General features: G+C 42.5%; 1 protein-coding gene and 1 pseudogene across 1 annotated transcript in view; one reads left to right on the forward strand and one right to left on the reverse strand.

Annotated features, from left to right (window-relative positions):
• The window catches only part of LOC121464907 (cytochrome P450 3A11-like), a 160,801-nt gene that overhangs the window by 74,926 nt on the left and 67,400 nt on the right, over nucleotides 1–18,475 (reverse strand). The gene's annotated exons all lie outside the window — the stretch shown is intronic.
• Nucleotides 1–18,475, forward strand: part of LOC121464911 — a 40,208-nt pseudogene that overhangs the window by 6,558 nt on the left and 15,175 nt on the right.

Raw genomic sequence — 18,475 nt, forward strand, 5'->3', positions numbered from 1 at the left:
GGTGAAATCCCCAAGACCTGATCCTATCCTGAAAAACCGCCTGCTCTGAGCATCCTCTATCACCAGTCCTGGAGTATCGAGACCTCTCTCATCTCTGAACCCATGACACTATCTGGTGCTTCCTGTTGTGTGGGATGTTCAAAGGAAAGAAATTCCGGAGTTTAATTTTAGGCTCACTCACAACAGGGAGGAATAGTTTTTGTGAACTAAACTGTCGCGCCCGCCTCGACCAGCAAGGAAGACGCAACACCGGACCTCTTCTTGCAAGCCGTTTATTCAGGACCTTGTTCACAGCAATCTTTCTCCTTCTCTTTCTCTTTCTTTCTCCTCCTGGGCAAACCTCTCCCAGCCTTAAAAAGGCACGGGCTGCCAACCCCGGATTGCCATGTGGGCACTGCCCATAGGTTCGTGCATATGCAAGCAGCTGAAGATCATTGCGTGATAATAGCATGAGTCAGGCCTTAGCTATATCAGGAGTTGATTATCACAGAGAGCACTCGCTTTCGGGATTGCGGAGGGCGGAAGCCAGCACCATCAGGTGCAGCTCCACTCAACTCTCTACACATCACCATCAGGTGTGGCTCCACGCAGCTCTCTACAGTTCTCTCTTTTTGTTTTGTAAAGCAACAGGCAAGAGTAGAGGTCTGATTTCTGTTAAAAATGGAACATGTACTAGTGTCTGTCCAGGTGTCATCCACTCAGAGAACACTAGACCTGTCCAGTGTCTTTTTACAGAGGTGGGAGTTAGACACCAACCCACATGCAATCAAACTTGCTCTTCTTGAGGTCGACTTCTCTGACCACAAGTGCAGTGCACAAGCCTTGCATCCTGTGCTCAAATATAGATAACCAAGCTTGAGGGGACTGTCCTGCTTCAATGGCCATGAAGGCCTGAATGATCATAACTGCATTGCGATGCTGTGAAACCCTTATGTGACAAATGCACCATAGGCATACCAGGGAGGCAAGCACCATTAAGCCTGTTAGGGCTCCTATTCCCACCCACTTCTTCAGATGATCCATGGCTATGATTATCCAGGTCATGGCGAACTGGCATTGACTTGGGAAAGGCTTTCAGAATCCCCCACCACAGCTCCGCCATCACTTTCTCCGTTGAGTGGGTGCGGAACAGGCACAGGATCCCCAGACATATCCGTAACATCCTTTTCTGCCTCCGTCTGCACTTGCACCTTCCTCACCAGGCGTTCTGGCACCCAAATAGGGTCCAAATGATCCTGTGGAAAAATACAAACAGCGCCTCGTGCCCATGCCAGCACGGGATCGGGTCCATGCCAGACCCCTGTCCAGCATCCTTTCAGGTCACCATTCCTTTTGAAGGACTGGACGGACATGAATGCCTGTCTGCGGCAGATTGAATGGAGTTATCCAAGTTTAAAAAATTTAAAGTAAATAAGGCTAAGGAAAGTCTATTCTTAGGGGTTTGCTCATGGCCTATTCCCCCTTTTTGTTTTTGAAGTATCTCCTTTAGAGATCGATGGGCACGTTCCACGATGCCTTGTCCTTGTGGATTGTCTGGCAGTCCATGTGTCAATTGAACACCCATACGTTGACAAAATGAGGTGAATTTTTGTCCAGTATAAGCAGGACCATTATCAGTCTTTAATTGTCGGGGCTTGCCGCAGGCTGCCCATGCTTCTAGACAATGAGTAATCACCTGAGTCGCCTTTTCACCCATCATGGGTGTGGCATGAATAATGCCAGAACATGTATCAACTGAAACATGCACATATTTCAGCTTGCCAAATTCCAAAATATGTGTAACATCCATTTGCCAAATTTTAAGAGGGAGCAATCCACGTGGGTTGATTCCCAAGGTTTGAGGATGATGATAAACAACACATGTGGGCAATCTACAACCACTTTCCATGCATCAGCACGAGAGATATTAAATTTTTGTTGTAGGGTTTTGGCATTAACATGAAATTCCTTATGAAAATCATATGCTCTCTGTAAAGCAGAGGCGAGAAATATCCATTCTTGTCTGGTACAACGATCTACTTTGTCATTGCCCTCAGCTAAAGGACCTGGTAATCCCATATGTGCACGGATATGTTGTACAAAAAAGGGATTTTTTTCACTGCCAGAGTAAAAGCTGTAATTATACAAGTAGTATATGTACGGGATTGGAAGACCTAATGGGTCCCGTGCATTCTAAGGATCTTAAGACATTAACAACATAACATGAATCTGAAATTAGATTGAATGCAAAAGGGCAGGTCTTAAACACTTCTATTACAATCGCCAGTTCAACTTGTTGAGGGGCTCCAGGAGAAAATTGATGTATAACAGGCTCCAAGGAATCTACCATATAAGTACCACAACCAGTCTTAGATCCATCTGTAAAAATAACACTGGCTCCTTGAATGGGTTGTAAAGTAGTAATTTTGGGAAATATCACTGGGTGTTCCTTAAAGAAAGTCAGCAATGGATGTTTAGGATAGTGGCAATCTATAGGCCCTGGATAAGAGCAACGCAAGATGGCCCACTCGTCTAAGGTAGCACATAAAATCTTTACTTGATGGCTGGAATAAGGCACTATAATGGTTGCGGGGGCAACCCCAAAATATTGTAGGCACTGCTGAATTCCGGTTAATGCCAAAGTCGCTACAGCAGTAGGATAATGCTCAAGAGATTTAGCTGGAGATATCTTAGGATATATCCAAAGCAATGGCCCACTCTGCCATAAGAGTCCTGTGTGCTGGTAATATGAGGGAAGGATACATAAAACAATATCTTGACCCTCTTGTATCCTTTGTAGGAAGGCGTCTTGTAACCTGTTTTCCACCTTTTTTAATGCTTCTCATGCCTCAGTAGTCAACTGCCTTGGAGAATCCAAAGCGGAGTCTCCATTTAAAACACTATACAGGGCCTTTAACTCATGGTTTGGTAACTTCAAATAACATCTAATCCAATTTATAACACCTAACAGCTTTTGAAAATCATTTAGCGTCTTTAAACTATCTTTCCTTAACTCTATCTTTTGAGGAATAATCTGTTTCTCACAAACTCTTACTCCTAAATAATTAACAATTTTATCCTTTTGTACATTTTCAGGGGCTACATGTAGCCCTCTCCTTTCAAGTAGCTTAATAAGCTCCACATAGGCCTGATTTAACATTCATTCATTCTTGGCAGCCAGCAATATATCGTCCATATAATGAATGCATCTTAGAGTGGGAAATTTTTCTCTCAGGGGTGCAATAGCCTCCCCTACATATAGCTGACACATTGTAGCACTATTGGCCATTCCCTGTGGCATGACAACCCAATCATATCTTTTGTCTGGTTCTTCATGATTAAGAAATGGAACTGTAAAGGCAAATTTCTCGCTGTCTTTATCAAACAAAGGGATGGAGAAAAAAACAATCTTTTATATCTATTACAATAATAGACCAGGAGGCAGGCAGAGAGGATAGTATTGGCAACCAGCGTTGCACTGGTCCCATGACTTGCATTTGATTATTAACAGCTCGCAAATCATGTAATAGGCACCACTTTCCCGATTTTTTCCTGATTACAAAGATAGGTGTGTTCCAAGGGGAAATGGATGGTTTAATATGGCCCAGAGTTAATTGTTCCATTATTAAATCATTGGCAGCCATGAGCTTCTCAGAGGAAAGAGGCCACTGAGGAACCCACACTGGCTCCTCTGTTTTCCAAGTAATGGGAATTCCTTCCCCAGTGGCCCCTAAGAAAACCCATCCCTTGTCTGGGTTTTCTTAGTTCTGCCACTATCGGATCTTTCTGTCCTTGTAAATACCTTCCCAATCCAAAATTCAGATGGCAGCCCATATTTTTCATAATGGTTTGAGCCTTTTCTGAATATTCATTACTTAATTTAAAACCCATAGATTTTATGAGATCTCTTCCCCATAATGATACTGGGAGTTCAAGAACATAAAGTTGAATTACTCCGGAGTGGCCCTCTGTATCCTGCTAATTTAATAAGTTAGCACTAGTATTAGGGGCACTAGCATATTCTAATCCTTGTAAGGTGTGTGATGAGGTCTGTATAGGCCATCCTCATGGCCAGTCTTTACTGGCTATGATACTTTTATCCACCCCTGTATCCAAAAGGCCTATGATCTTGACTCCATTAACAGTTAGTTGTAAAATAGGCCTTTGGTCCAAATCCAAGGATAAAAATGTTAAGTCTGTACCTGATGAACCAAATCCCTTATCTCCTCTTTCAATGTCTTCAGCTGGATGTTTGTCAAGTAGACTAGGTAGAATAACAAGTTGACCTATTCTATCACCTGGGGAAATCGTGGTAATGCCTTTAGGCGACTCAACCATGATTTTAACAATGCCTGTATAGTCTGGATCAATTATCCCAGGATGGACACGTAATCCTCTTAGGGTAATAGATGATCTCCCTAATAATAATCCCACTGCCTCTAGGCGCCAGGAGACCCAGCGTTGGGGTGAGTTTCTGACCCTGCGGCGCCAGCCCGGGAAGGGGAGTTCAGAGCTTCCTTGGCCCCCTATCCTTCTTGAGCTCTCGGCAGGGCCCCCACTCCCTGCATACCTCCTCTTTCTTCCTAGCCCACCCAGCTTCCATCCAGAACCCTCCCCACTTTGCCCCACCGCCCTCTTTCTGCACATAACATCACCCAGCCCAGCCAGTCTGGGCACTGGGTCCGAATCCTCCAGGCACCCAAGCGGGCGGGAGTCTCTTTGTTTCTATGGCCTGCCTGCACCAAGCAGGGTAGGCGCTTTGTTTGCCACCTGCCCACCAGCACGGAGGCCTGATCTCTTGGCGCCAGGAGACCCAGCCTTGGGGAGACCCAGCATTGGGGAGAGACAACATTGGGGAGATCCAGCATTGGGTAGGCAAGGAGACCTGATCCGGTAAAGAAGATCCATAAGGGAGCATTTGGAAGAAGAGATGGGTAGACGCCAAGGCAAGAATTCGCCCAACAAGCTGAAAGGCAACATGAAGCCACCAGAAACCAGCGACCTCACAACGGGAGGACATGAACACCTTAATCAAGAAGAAGTAGAAAAGGTTGACTTCATGAAAGTGATTGACGCCCTTAAACAGCATGTAAAAAATGCCCTTATAGAAACGGATGAGAAATATAACAGAAAGTTTGAAGAACTGAATAAATCAGTGAATGATACCCTAGAAAACCAAGGAAAAACAATCAAACAGATAATGGAAACGGTGCAAGACGTGAAAACTGAAATGGAGGCAAAGAAGAAAACACAAACAGAGGGCCGGCTGGACATGGAAAATTTAAGTAAACAAACAGAGTCTACAGAAACAAGCATAACCAACAGAATACAAGAGATAGAAGAAAGAATCTCAGATTCTGAAGATACCATAGAGAAAATAAACACTCTGATCAAAGAAAACAGCAAGTCCAACAAACTCTCATCACAAAATATTCAGGAAATATGGGACACAATAAAAAGACCAAACCTAAGAATAATAGGAGTAGAAGAAGGAGAAGAAGTGCAGCTCAATGGTCCAGAAAATATATTTAATAAAATTATAGAAGAAAACTTTCCCAACCTAAAGAAAGATATACCTATGAAGGTTCAAGAAGCATACAGAACACCGAATAGGCTGGATCAAAAAAGAACATCCCCTCGCCATATAATTATCAAAACACAAAGCATACAGAATAAGGAAAGAATATTAAGAGCTGCAAAGGAAAAAGGCCAAATTACTTATAAAGGTAAACCTATCAGACTTACACCTGACTTCTCCATGGAAACCATAAAAGCCAGAAGGTCCTGGATAGATGTACTTCAGAAACTAAGAGACCATGGATGCAAGCCCAGATTACTATACCCAGCCAAGCTTTCGTTCACTATAAATGGAGAAAATAAAATTTTCCAGGATAAAAACAAATTTAAACAATATGCAGCCACAAATCCAGCCTTACAGAAAGTAATAGAAGGAAAATCACTAACCAAGGAGTCCAACAATGACCACAATAACTCAGACATCTAGAGACCCTTCACCAACACAAATCAAAGAAGGGAAACACACAAACTCTACGACTAAAAAAATGACCGGAGTTAACATTCACTGCTCATTAATATCACTTAATGTCAATGGACTCAACTCACCTATTAAAAGGCACAGGCTAAGAGATTGGATACGAAAACAGGATCCAACATTCTGCTGTTTACAAGAAACACACCTCAACCACAAAGACAGGCACCTACTCAGAGTAAAGGGCTGGGAAAAGGCTTATCAAGCAAATGGACCTAAGAAACAAGCAGGTGTGGCCATACTAATCTCTAACAAAGTTGACTTCAAACTTAAATCAATCAGAAGAGATGGAGAGGGGCATTTTATACTCATAACAGGAACAGTTCAGCAGGATGAAGTCTCAATTCTGAACATCTATGCCCCTAATTTAAAAGCACCCACGTACATAAAAGAAACATTGCTAAAACTCAAGGCAGCCATCAAACCGTACACACTAATAGTAGGAGACTTCAACACTCCTCTCTCACCAATGGACAGGTCAAACAGACAGAAACCTAACAGAGAAATAAGAGAATTAATGGAGGTAATGAATCAAATGGACTTAACAGACATCTATAGAACATTCCACCCAAATAGGAAAGAATATACCTTCTTCTCTGCAGCTCATGGAACCTTCTCAAAAATCGACCACATAGTTGGTAACAAAGCAAACATCCACAGTTACAAAAAAATATTAGTAACCACCTGTGTCTTATCAGATCACCATGGATTAAAGTTAGAATTCAACAACAATGCTACCCCCAAAAAGCCTACAAACTCATGGAAACTGAACAGTCAACTATTGAACCATACCTGGATTAAGGAAGAAATTAAGAAAGAAATTAAAGTCTTCCTGGAATTCAATGAAAATAAAGAAACAACATACTTAAACTTATGGGACCCTATGAAAACAGTCCTAAGAGGAAAGTTCATAGCACTAAGTGCCCACTTAAAGAAAACAGAGAAAGCTCACATTGGAGACTTAACAGCCCAACTGAAAGCTCTAGAAAAAAAAGAAGCAGACTCACCTAGGAGGAGTAGAAGACTGGAAATAATCAAACTGAGGGCTGAAATCAACAAAATAGAAACACAGAAAACAATCCAAAGAATCAATGAAACAAAAAGCTGGTTCCTGGAGAAAATCAACAAGATTGACAAACCCCTATCCAAACTAATCAAACGGCAGAGAGAGAACACGCAAATTAATAAGATCAGAAATGAAAAGGGGGACATAACCACAGACACAGAGGAAATTCAGAGAATCATTAGATCTTACTACAAAAGCCTGTATGCCACAAAACTGGAAAATGTAAAGGAAATGGACACTTTTTTAGATAAATACCATATACCAAAGTTAAACCAGGACCAGGTGAACAATCTAAATAGACCTGTTAGTCGCGAAGAATTAGAAGAGGTTATCAAAAACCTCCCTACCAAAAAAGCCCAGGACCAGATGGTTTCAATGCGGAATTCTACCAGAACTTCCAAGAAGACCTAATACCTATACTCCTTAATGTATTTCACAATATAGAAACAGAAGAGTCATTGCCAAATTCCTTTTATGAAGCTACAGTTACTCTGATACCAAAACCGCACAAAGACTCAACCAAGAAAGAAAATTATAGACCAATCTCACTCATGAACATCGATGCAAAAATCCTCAACAAAATACTGGCAAACCGAATCCAAGAACACATTAGGAAAATTATCCATTATGATCAAGTAGGCTTCATCCCAGGGATGCAGGGCTGGCTCAACATACGAAAATCTATCAATGTAATCCAGCATATAAATAAACTGAAAGAAAAAAACCATATGATCATTTCATTAGATGCTGAAAAAGCATTTGACAAAATTCAACACCCCTTTATGATAAAAGTCTTGGAGAGATTAGGGATACAAGGGTCATACCTAAATATAATAAAAGCTATATACAGCAAGCCGACAGCTAACATTAAATTAAATGGAGAGAAACTTAAAGCCATCCCACTAAACTCAGGAACACGACAAGGCTGTCCACTCTCGCCATACCTCTTCAATATAGTACTTGAAGTTCTAGCAATAGCAATAAGACAACATAAGGGGATCAAAGGGATTCGAATTGGAAAGGAAGAAGTTAAACTTTCGTTATTTGCAGATGATATGATAGTGTACATAAGTGACCCCAAAAACTCCACCAAAGAACTATTACAGCTGATAAACAGCTTTAGTAATGTGGCAGGATACAAGATCAACTCCAAAAAATCAGTCGCCCTCTTATACACAAAGGATATGGAAGCAGAGAGGGAAATCAGAGAAGCTTCACCTTTCACAATAGCCACAAACAGCATAAAATATCTTGGGGTAACTCTAACCAAGGAAGTGAAAGATCTATTTGACAAGAACTTTAAGGCATTGAAGAAAGAAATTGAGGAGTATACCAGAAAATGGAAGGACCTTCCTTGCTCTTGGATTGGGAGGATCAACATAGTAAAAATGGCAATTCTACCAAAGGCAATTTATAGATTCAATGCAATCCCCATCAAGATCCCATCAAAATTCTTCACAGATCTGGAGAGGACAATAATCAACTTTATATGGAAAAACAAAAAACCCAGGATAGCCAAAACAATCCTATACAATAAAGGATTGTCTGGAGGCATTACCATCCCTGACTTCAAACTCTATTACAGAGCTACAGTAATGAAAACAGTGTGGTACTGGCATAAAAACAGAGAAGTCAACCAATGGAATCGTATAGAAGACCCGAATTTTAACCCACAAACCTATGAACACCTCATTTTTGATAAAGGAGCCAAAAGTATACAATGGAAGAAAGAAAGCATTTTTAACAAATGGTGCTGGCATAACTGGATGTCAACCTGTAGAAGAATGAAAATAGACCCATATCTATCACCATGCACAAAACTCAAGTCCAAATGGATTAAAGACCTCACTATCAGTCAGAACACAGTGAACCTGATAGAAGAGAAAGTGGGAAGTACCCTACAGGAGATGGGCACAGGAGATCGCTTCCTATGTGTAACCCCAACAGCACAGACTTTAAGGGCAACATTGAATAAATGGGACCTACTAAAACTGAGAAGCTTCTGTAAAGCAAAGGACACTGTCACCAAGACAAATAGGCAACCTACTGACTGGGAGAAGATCTTCACCAACCCCGCAACAGACAAAGGTCTGATCTCCAAAATATATAGAGAACTCAGGAAACTAGACTTTAAAATGCTAATTAACCCAATTAAAAAATGGGGCACTGAACTGAACAGAGAATTCTCAGCAGAGGAAGTTCAAATGGCCAAAAGACACTTAAGGTCATGCTCAACCTCCTTAGCAATCAGGGAAATGCAAATCAAAACAACTTTGAGATATCATCTTACACCTGTCAGAATGGCTAAAATCAAAAACTCCAATGATAGCCTTTGCTGGAGAGGCTGTATAGGAAGGGGAACACTCATCCATTGCTGGTGGGAATGCAATCTTGTGCAACCACTTTGGAAATCGGTGTTTCGGTTTCTCAGGAAATTCGGGATCAACTTACCCCTGGACCCAGCAATACCACTCCTGGGAATATACCCAAGAGATGCCCTATCACATGACAAGAGCATTTGTTCAACTATGTTCATAGCAGTATTATTTGTAATAGCCAGAACCTGGAAACAACCTAGATGCCCTTCAATGGAAGAATGGATGAAGAAAGTGTGGAATATCTACACATTAGAGTACTATGCTGCGTTAAAAAACAATGACTTCTCAAATTTCGCATGCAAATGGATGGAAATAGAAAACACTATCCTGAGTGAGGTATCCCAGACCCAAAAAGATGAACATGGGATGTACTCACTCATAATTGGTTTCTAGCCATAAACAAGGGTCACGGAGTCTACACTGGTGATCCCAAAGAAGCTAAGTAAGAAGGTGAACCAAAGGAAAAGCATATAGTTGTCCTCTTGGCTATGGGAAGTAGACAAAATTGCCGGGGAGAAAATTGAGATCTTGGGGGTGGGGTGGGATGGGGGTAAGGGGAGATGGGGAGAGAGGGGGGAGAGGGGGAGAATGGGGGGGAGCTTGGGGAAGGGGGAGGATTGGGATGAAGGAAGGTTGGATGGGGGAGCACGGAAGCACGGTTCTTAGTTAAGGGAGCCACCTTAGGGTTGGCAAGAGACTTGAACCTAGAGTGGCTCCCAGATACCCAAGCCGAGGTTCCCAGTTAGTTCCTTGGGCAGCTGAGGATGGGGAACCTGAAATGACCCTATCCTAGAGCAATACTGACGAATATCTTGCATATCATCATAGAACCTTCATCTGGTGATGGATGGAGACAGAGACAGAGACCCACACAGGAGCACTGGACTTAGCTCCCAAGTTCCCGATGAGGAGCAGAAGGAGGGAGAACATGAGCAAAGAAGTCGGGACCACGAGGGGAGCACCCACCCACTGAGACAGTGGAGCTGATCTACTGGGAGCTCACCAAGGCCAGCTGGACTATGACTGAAAAAGCATGGGATAAAACCGGACTCTCTGAGCATGGCGAACAATGAGGGCTGATGAGACGCCAAGGACAATGGCACGGGGTTTTGAACCTACGTAATGTGCTGGCTTTGTGGGAGCCTAGCCAGTTTGGATGTTCACCTTCCTAGAAATGCACGGAGGGGGGAGGACCTAGGACTTACCACAGGGCAGGGAAATCTGACTGCTCTTTGGGCTGGAGAGGGAGGGGGAGAGGAGTGGGGGGAGGGGGAGAAGGGTGGGAGGAGGGGGAGGGAAATGGGAGGCTGGGAGGAGGAGGAAATTTGTTTTTTTTTCTCTTTTCTCAATAAAAAAAAGTTAAAAAAAAGTTAAAAAAAAATAATCCCACTGTACCAGGTTGAAGAGGACCCTGAAAATCAGAGTCTACTGTCTGAACTCCCATTTGGGGGGGGTTAATATGAGTCTGTTGGTGGCACGAAGGTCCAATCCTGCTGAACCTGCAGTAGCTTGCCGCAGTCCTTGGGGTGTCTGAAGGTTGGCCACTGCTCGTGACTCCCTTCTCTCTCTGATCCTCCATTGCCCCATATATCTGGGAGCCCTGAGGTCGGGGGCCCCGCTCTCCTTTTTTTGGCATAGTAACATTTACTAGGGGTTGTCCATTAATATCTTTTACTGACCTACACCCATTTGCCCAATGTTTTCCTTTTTTACATCTAGGGCACATTCCTGGTCTTGGGCGTTGGTCACTTTCTGATTCCTGGGCATTTCCCTGCCAAGTACTTCCTCTTTGAGGGCAGTTACCCTTTATGTGGCCTGTTTTACCACGTCGAAAACAAGTTCCCATAGTGCCCCCGTTTTTACTTAACCGAAGTATTGCAGCCGCCAGTCCGGCATTGGTCAGTGGACCCCCTAGCTCTCTGCATGCTCTCATCCAGTATTCCAACCCCCTGCTCTTATATGGAGTGATAGCTGCCCTACATTCCTTAGTACATTGTTCAAACACTAACTGTTTAATTAATGGCATGGCAGTGTCAGGGTCATCAAATATCTTTCCTGCCGCTTCTATCACCCTGGCCACAAAATCAGAAAAAGGCTCTGTAGGTCCTTGAATAATCTTCGTTAGATTGCCTCTTATTTCCCCTCTTTTTGGCAGAGATTTCCAGGCTCGAGTAGCAAGATTGTTAATTTGTTCATACACCTGAGGGGGATATCCATTTTGTTGATTGGCAAATCTACCTTGTCTGAGTAGCATGTCTGTATCCCAGACTGCTTGAGCTCCTCCAGCTGCCAAATTTATTGCAGCCTGTGCATTGGCAAATTCAATTAAAGAAGCTTTCCAATCCAAATATTGACCAGGGGATAAGCAAAACTTTGCAAGGTTCATCCAGTCAGATGGGGTCATAGTGTATCTATGCAAAGCCTCCACCTGAGCCACCATAAAAGAGGCTGAAATGCCATAGGTCCGGACAGACTCCGCCAATGTTTTGATAACCTTGAAATCTAACAGCTCATGATATCTGTTACCTTGTTGATCTTGAAATACTGGGAAAGCAGTCATCATCCTAACTCCTTTCTGGGTCATCATTTCTGCTCTGACCTCCTTCCATACTCCAGGACTGAAAGAAATCCCTCCTTCTGCTCCCATGGCCTCAGGATACAGAGGGGGGGGAGCCGAAGGAGTTACACTCCTCTTTGTACTTTCGAGTTGTTTTTGCTTCTGTTTCTCCCTTTCTTTCCTCTTGATCTTTATCCTGTCTAGAGATTTATGGATAGATTCTAGGGGGACCACATAAAAGCCCTCCTCTTCCTCATCGTCATCATCATCAGACTCTGAGGGAGTGGAAATATCCGACTCCTCCAGTTCTGACAGACTAGGATAGAATCCTGTTTTTTCTTTTCCTGGGTCCTTTTTCCTCATACCTTTACTTGACCCAGTGTCAAACAGCCTTTTCAGAGGTTGCTCTCTCAGACCTCTTCTCCTGTAGGATCTCTAAGGTGGCCTGGCTATTCTCTATTGCTTCACTATACCTTTGGTCTTTCAAGCAACGCCGCACTAGCCTCCAAACTGATATGACTCCTTTCTTTTTTTTTTTTTTTGGTTTTTCGAGACAGGGTTTCTCTGTGGTTTTAGAGCCTGTCCTGGAAGTAGCTCTTGTAGACCAGGCTGGTCTCGAACTTACAGAGATCCGCCTGCCTCTGCCTCCCGAGTGCTGGGATTAAAGGCTTGCGCCACCACCGCCTGGCCTGACTCCTTTCTTAAGAGCTATAAAAATTGGATGCGAAGGTGAAGCGCCCATCTGAACAAATGCTAGATTCGTACAATTTCACTTTTAACCTGACCACTCTTGTTGCAGCTCTACTACCTTGCTCTCCCTTTTTCTATTGGTGAGAACAGAAAACCCGCTCTTGTCGCAATTCCTCAATCTTACCTGAGAATTTACAGGTGCACCCCCTGACTGCAGCAAGTTCTGGGCTCCACGGAGAGAGCTTTGGAGGTTCCTCGTATGGGCCACCTCAACCCCGCCTCAACCAGCAAGGAAGACGCAACACCGGAGCTCTTCTTGCAAGCCGTTTATTCAGGACCTTGTTCACAGCAAACTTTTTCCTTCTCTTTCTCTTTCTCTCTCCCCCTGGGCAAACCTTTCCCAGCCTTTAAAAAGGCACGAGCCGCCAACCCTGGATTGCCACGCGGGCACTGCACATACGTTCATGCATATGCAAGCAGCTGATGATCGTTGCGTGATAATACCATGAGTCAGGCCTTAGCCATATTAGGAGTTGATTATCACAGAGAGCACTCGCTTTCGGGATTGTGGAGGGCGGAAGCCAGCACCATCAGGTGCGGCTCCACGCAGCTCTCTACACTAAACCTCAAATCTCTGTTCAGAAATGAATTTACCCCAAAGTTGTGTTTGGGGTAAAACAAGTTCCTCATGCCAAAGCTGCTTTGATCTATTCTACATGTTCTCTGAAAGAAATAATCACACCCCTGCAATTCCAGTCCCTGTTGTGCATTGTTGCAGTAGCCAATAATTCAAGCCCTCCAAGCATGCCTGGATAGTACTGTGACAGAAGACATGCAATGGATGGAAATCCCATAGAGAAAACAACTATAAGTCATAGAAAACAATTACTGTTCCCGACTATGATTTCCTCAAGGTCTTGGAGCCTTGAACAAGAAACTAATATATTCTGCCATTATCATACATACAGTGAGAAACAACTTTTTCATCCTAATGTTTACCCAAGATACAATGACTCTACGAGATTCCAACTACAAACTGTTTTGTCTTTAAGTGACTCATTGTGTCTTCAATGACATCACCTGTCACTTTACAAAGACTCAATGGATCTGTGGTCAGACTCCCTAAGCTGGACTTGGAATTAGTGTGACAACTTGTTGTATAACCATAGTGAGGGTCATGTAACATTGGAATCAAAGTGAGGATTTGGGCTTCCACTTTATAACCTAGCTTGGGTTAATGAGCTGTTTTCCTCACCCAGGTTACATGATGGTCAAACACCTGTGTTAGCTATCACAGACACAGAGATGATCAAAAATGTACTAGTGAAGGACTGCTATTCTGTGTTCACAAACTGACGGGTAGGTAACTTTTTTAATTTAAAAAATTTAAAGATTTGTTTTTGCTATTTTCATTTATATGTATATATGTATGTCTGTTGACAGAGATTCTATCGTGCCCGGTCCTGCAGCCACACAGTCCCAAAGAAACACACAGTCCCAAGGAGGCTTATATTAATAATAAACTGGTTGACATATTATCTCAGGCTTCCTTGTTAACTAATTCTTACACCTTACAGTAATCCATAATTCTTGTCTGTGCTAGTCGCATGGCTTGGTACCTTCTATTAGTGAGGCAGTCTCATCCTGATTCCTCTGTGTCTGGGTGAGGAATGCAGACTGAGTCTTTGCTCTTCCCAGAATTCTCCTCTTCTCATCACCCCGCCTCTACTTATTGGCTGGTTGCTTCAACTATACTTTCTGCCTGACTACTGACCAATCAGCATTTTATTAAACCAGTACAACTGACAACCTTTAAAGAATACAAGACCATTGTCCCACTGCATGTATCTATAAAAGTAAATGCCATACATGTTAGGTTCCTGTGGAGGCCAAAAAAGGGGTTGAGATCCACTAGATTAGTGTTCCAAGCAGTTGGAGGGGCCTGGCATGGGTGCTGGGACCTGGCTCTTCCAGAAGATCAGCAAGCACCCTTAACTGTTGAACCATCACCCGGACTCCCCCTTTTAAGAATACAAACCTTTATTTTTACCTATTGAAATTATTTTGTTTGTTTTCTTTGGTTTTTTTAGAGACAGTGTATCTCTGTGTAGCTCTGACTTATCTGGAACTTACTCTGTAGGCCAGGCTGTCTTAAACTCATAGAGATCTGCCTGTCTCTGCCTCCTGATTGCTGGGTATAAGAGTATGCACTGCTACCTCTTTGGCTACTTAGTGAATTTTAAAAAAGAAATAAATATTGATTCACAGTGGTTTCCACAATAATATACAAGCAGTGTCGGGGTATTCATTTTACTAGTGAGGAAGTATAAATATACTATATTATTGTATCTACTTGTAGATATACACTGTTGTCATCTAGATTGTGTTTACATTTCCTATTTCATGGGTCCTTTCTTATATCTGTGTGGAATGGTGCAGTTTTCCACAGATCTATATTCGTGCAGTGGCAAACACACATAATAGAGCGCGGCTCCTTGCCCTCCATATACAGCCTGCCTTCTTCTCTCATTTTGTATCCATTTTCCTTCTCAGTGTATTGTGTGGACAGTGTCAAGTTGATGACTAGTCACCTGGCCCTTTTGTGTGGGTTTTCTTGTGTGAAAAAAAATATCCTTTTGAGATTAGCTCTTAAATATATGATTTTATTTATGGTAAATTATTGTGAGGTATGATACTTAGTTCAATGTTCGCTCTTTTTAAATCATGGCTATCCCACTGTTCTGTCTGGAGAAACCTTGTGGTTCCCTCTTTCTACCCCCTGCATCCTGGGGAATGAACTCAGGTTGTTGGGCTTGGCAGCAAGCACATTTACCTACTGAGCTATCTCTCTGGTCCCCATTCAGCTTTTGGTCATGTGGTGGAGTTGGCTGAAGGTCTAGTTGAAACTGCTGCCCTTCATTAAGGGAATACAGTTCCACTTCTTTCTGTTGTGCTGAGTGCTTTAATATAAGGGCAGTTGTGAAATTCAACGTTAGTATAAAGTATAAATGTGGAAAATAGAATAAAGTTCCCACCAGGGAAATAGAATTATATTTTCCCTTTTATCACTGAAGAAAAAATTAAGGAAAAATGATTCCTACAACACTATTCCTAAACAAACAATCTCAAGCCAAATAAACCAGGGTCTAGAGAGATGACATAGTGGCTGAAAGTTCTAAAAGAGGATGGGGGATTGGTTGCCTACATCTACATCCAGCAGCTCAAATCACCTGTAACTCCTGCTTTAGGAGATCCAACTCACTCCTCTGACCTCTGATTACACTGCATACATATGTACATACATTTATACACACATGCATGCATACATACAAACAATACTAAAATAATTCTAGAAAAATACCCAAAGATCAAATATTTAAAGTGTCTCAGGCTAGGGAAATGGCTCTGTCAGTAAAGGACCTGAGTGTAGATCCCCAGCATCCACATAAAAGCTGGGCAGAGCAGCATGTATGTGTTATTTGAGCTATATTTGGAAATAGGTGGGTCCTAGCGGCTTGCTGAATGGCTACTCTAGTCAACCCAGATCCTTCTATATACATTGAGACACCCTGCCTAAAAAATACAGTGGAGGTATAGAGGAAGATGTCAGACCTCTATTCTCCAAATGAGAATGCACACCAGTGTTCTACTCTCCACACACACACACACACACACACACACACACACACACACACACACCTGAACGTTCATATGCATGCACGTGCACACACCATATCAAGGCATCAATTTTCACATGGCCTATCCTGTAAATATAGAGCTGGAGAACTTGTGTGATACAAAGTTCACTTTCTATTTATCCTCAAGCCATTTGCCATCTGCGTAACTCTGGAGAATCTACTATGTTTGTTCCTGATTCCTGCCAACCCTGAAACTAATTTTTAAACCACAGGGAGATTAAAATTTACAAGGATCCTGGAATAAAAATGTTTAAAAGTTCAACAGGCAGCCCAGTGAGCACCCAATGTCTTAAAGGTTGTGAGGAAATTCTGATCACTTTTGCTTCTAGGATGAGGTTTGATCCATAGTAAACAGTCACAATCAAACTGTTATACACCAATATTCACCTAGCACTTTGCAACCATAGTAAGGTCTGGACTTACAGAGAACAATATTTCCATTTTTTGACTCTAGAGTTTTGGCCCAGTGGGGATAATGAGTAAAGCCCTCTCATCAGCTAAGGATGAGGAGTGGAAGAGAATTTGAGCCTTGCTGTCTCCCACCTTCACCAGTGGAAAACTCAAAGAGGTGACTAAAAGGACTGATAATTGAAATGTTTGTGTGATTTGCGTCTCCATACCTAACAACCATGGGTGCCTTTGTGTTTTATGCTTAGATGTTCCCCATCATTGAACAGTACAGAGATATTTTGGTAAAATACTTGAGAAGAGAAGCAGAGAAAGGCAAGCCTCTTACCTTGAAAGAGTGAGTAGTGGTAATCCACTGTGGTTCTGGGAGAGGAAGGGCAGCAGGGGCAGAAGGGTCATCCTGTGTGTCTCACATGTCCAGCTGCTCCTTCTTCCCTTTTAGACACTAGATGACAAATGTACAGTTGAGAAAGAAATGTGATAGTATCAAGGTCGCAAGGGTAAAGGGTAGATAGTAGGGGAAGGTGCTTGGCCAACTGAGGTGGTTTCACCAGTCTTGCCCAAAATATAAATTATTTCAAGCTTCTTGCTGAATGTGGTAAATTCCCACATTTTTATCACCTCAGAGTGTTAGGGGCCTACAGCTTGGATGTCATTACGACCACAGCATTTGGTGTGAACGTTGGTTCTCTCAACATACGACATAATCCTTTTATGGAAAAGACCAAGAAACTATTAAAAATGGATTTCTTGTTCCATTGTTAATGTCAGTAGGTATGTATGATAATTCTTCTGCCTTTTGACCCAGTGCACTTGTCTGTTGCCATGTTTGAAATTCAGCCTTTCTCTTCCACACTTACCAAAGCTAACAGCTCTATTGGTGCATAATTCACCTGACATGTAATTCACAAGCTTATCATGTTGTACATAAAGGCAAAATCCAGTATTTAAGGCAGTAAGACATGTACTGCCTTACTTTTGTTTCTGAATTTAATTTTCTTTTAGAGAGAGTCTCACTGGGTAGCTCAACTTGCCTGGAAATTGCCGTGTAGAACAGGCTGGCCTTGAACTCACAGTGATCCCATTACCTCTACTTCCTGAGTGCTGGGATTAAAGGCTTAACACACTGCTCCTCTCTTCATTTTATAATTATTTTATTTATCCTTTGACAATGTAATAACGGTATACAATATATCTTGATTATACCCTTCCCTAATTTTCAGCCCCACTTCCCACAGACACCTCAACACACCTTTCTCTCAATTTAATGCCCCATCTCTTTTTTGGCCATATTGTAAGTCCAGCATATTCTGCCTGCTAGGATGTTGACCAATATTATTGGTGTGATCTCATGCAGGTGATAAGTTCAAGAATGGGCCATGTTGTCTCCAGGATATGGTATTTTACACTGTAAACGTAGACTGCTTGTTGGTTTTCTGGCTGCACAGATTCAAGTAATTACACAGAAACCATATTAATTACATTACTTCTTGGCCTATTAGCTCTGGCTTATTGTTGGCTAGCCATTAAATCTTAAATTAACCCATTTCAATCATTCTGTATTTCACTACAAGGCTGTGGCTTACCGTGTAAACTTCCAGCATCTGTCTCCTTGGCACGTACATGGCGTCTCCCTGACTCTGCCTACCC

The sequence above is a fragment of the Microtus oregoni genome, unplaced genomic scaffold, assembly GCF_018167655.1.
Source record: "Microtus oregoni isolate MIOR12 unplaced genomic scaffold, Mior012 000029F_ref0000214, whole genome shotgun sequence".
NCBI lineage: Eukaryota > Metazoa > Chordata > Mammalia > Rodentia > Cricetidae > Microtus > Microtus oregoni.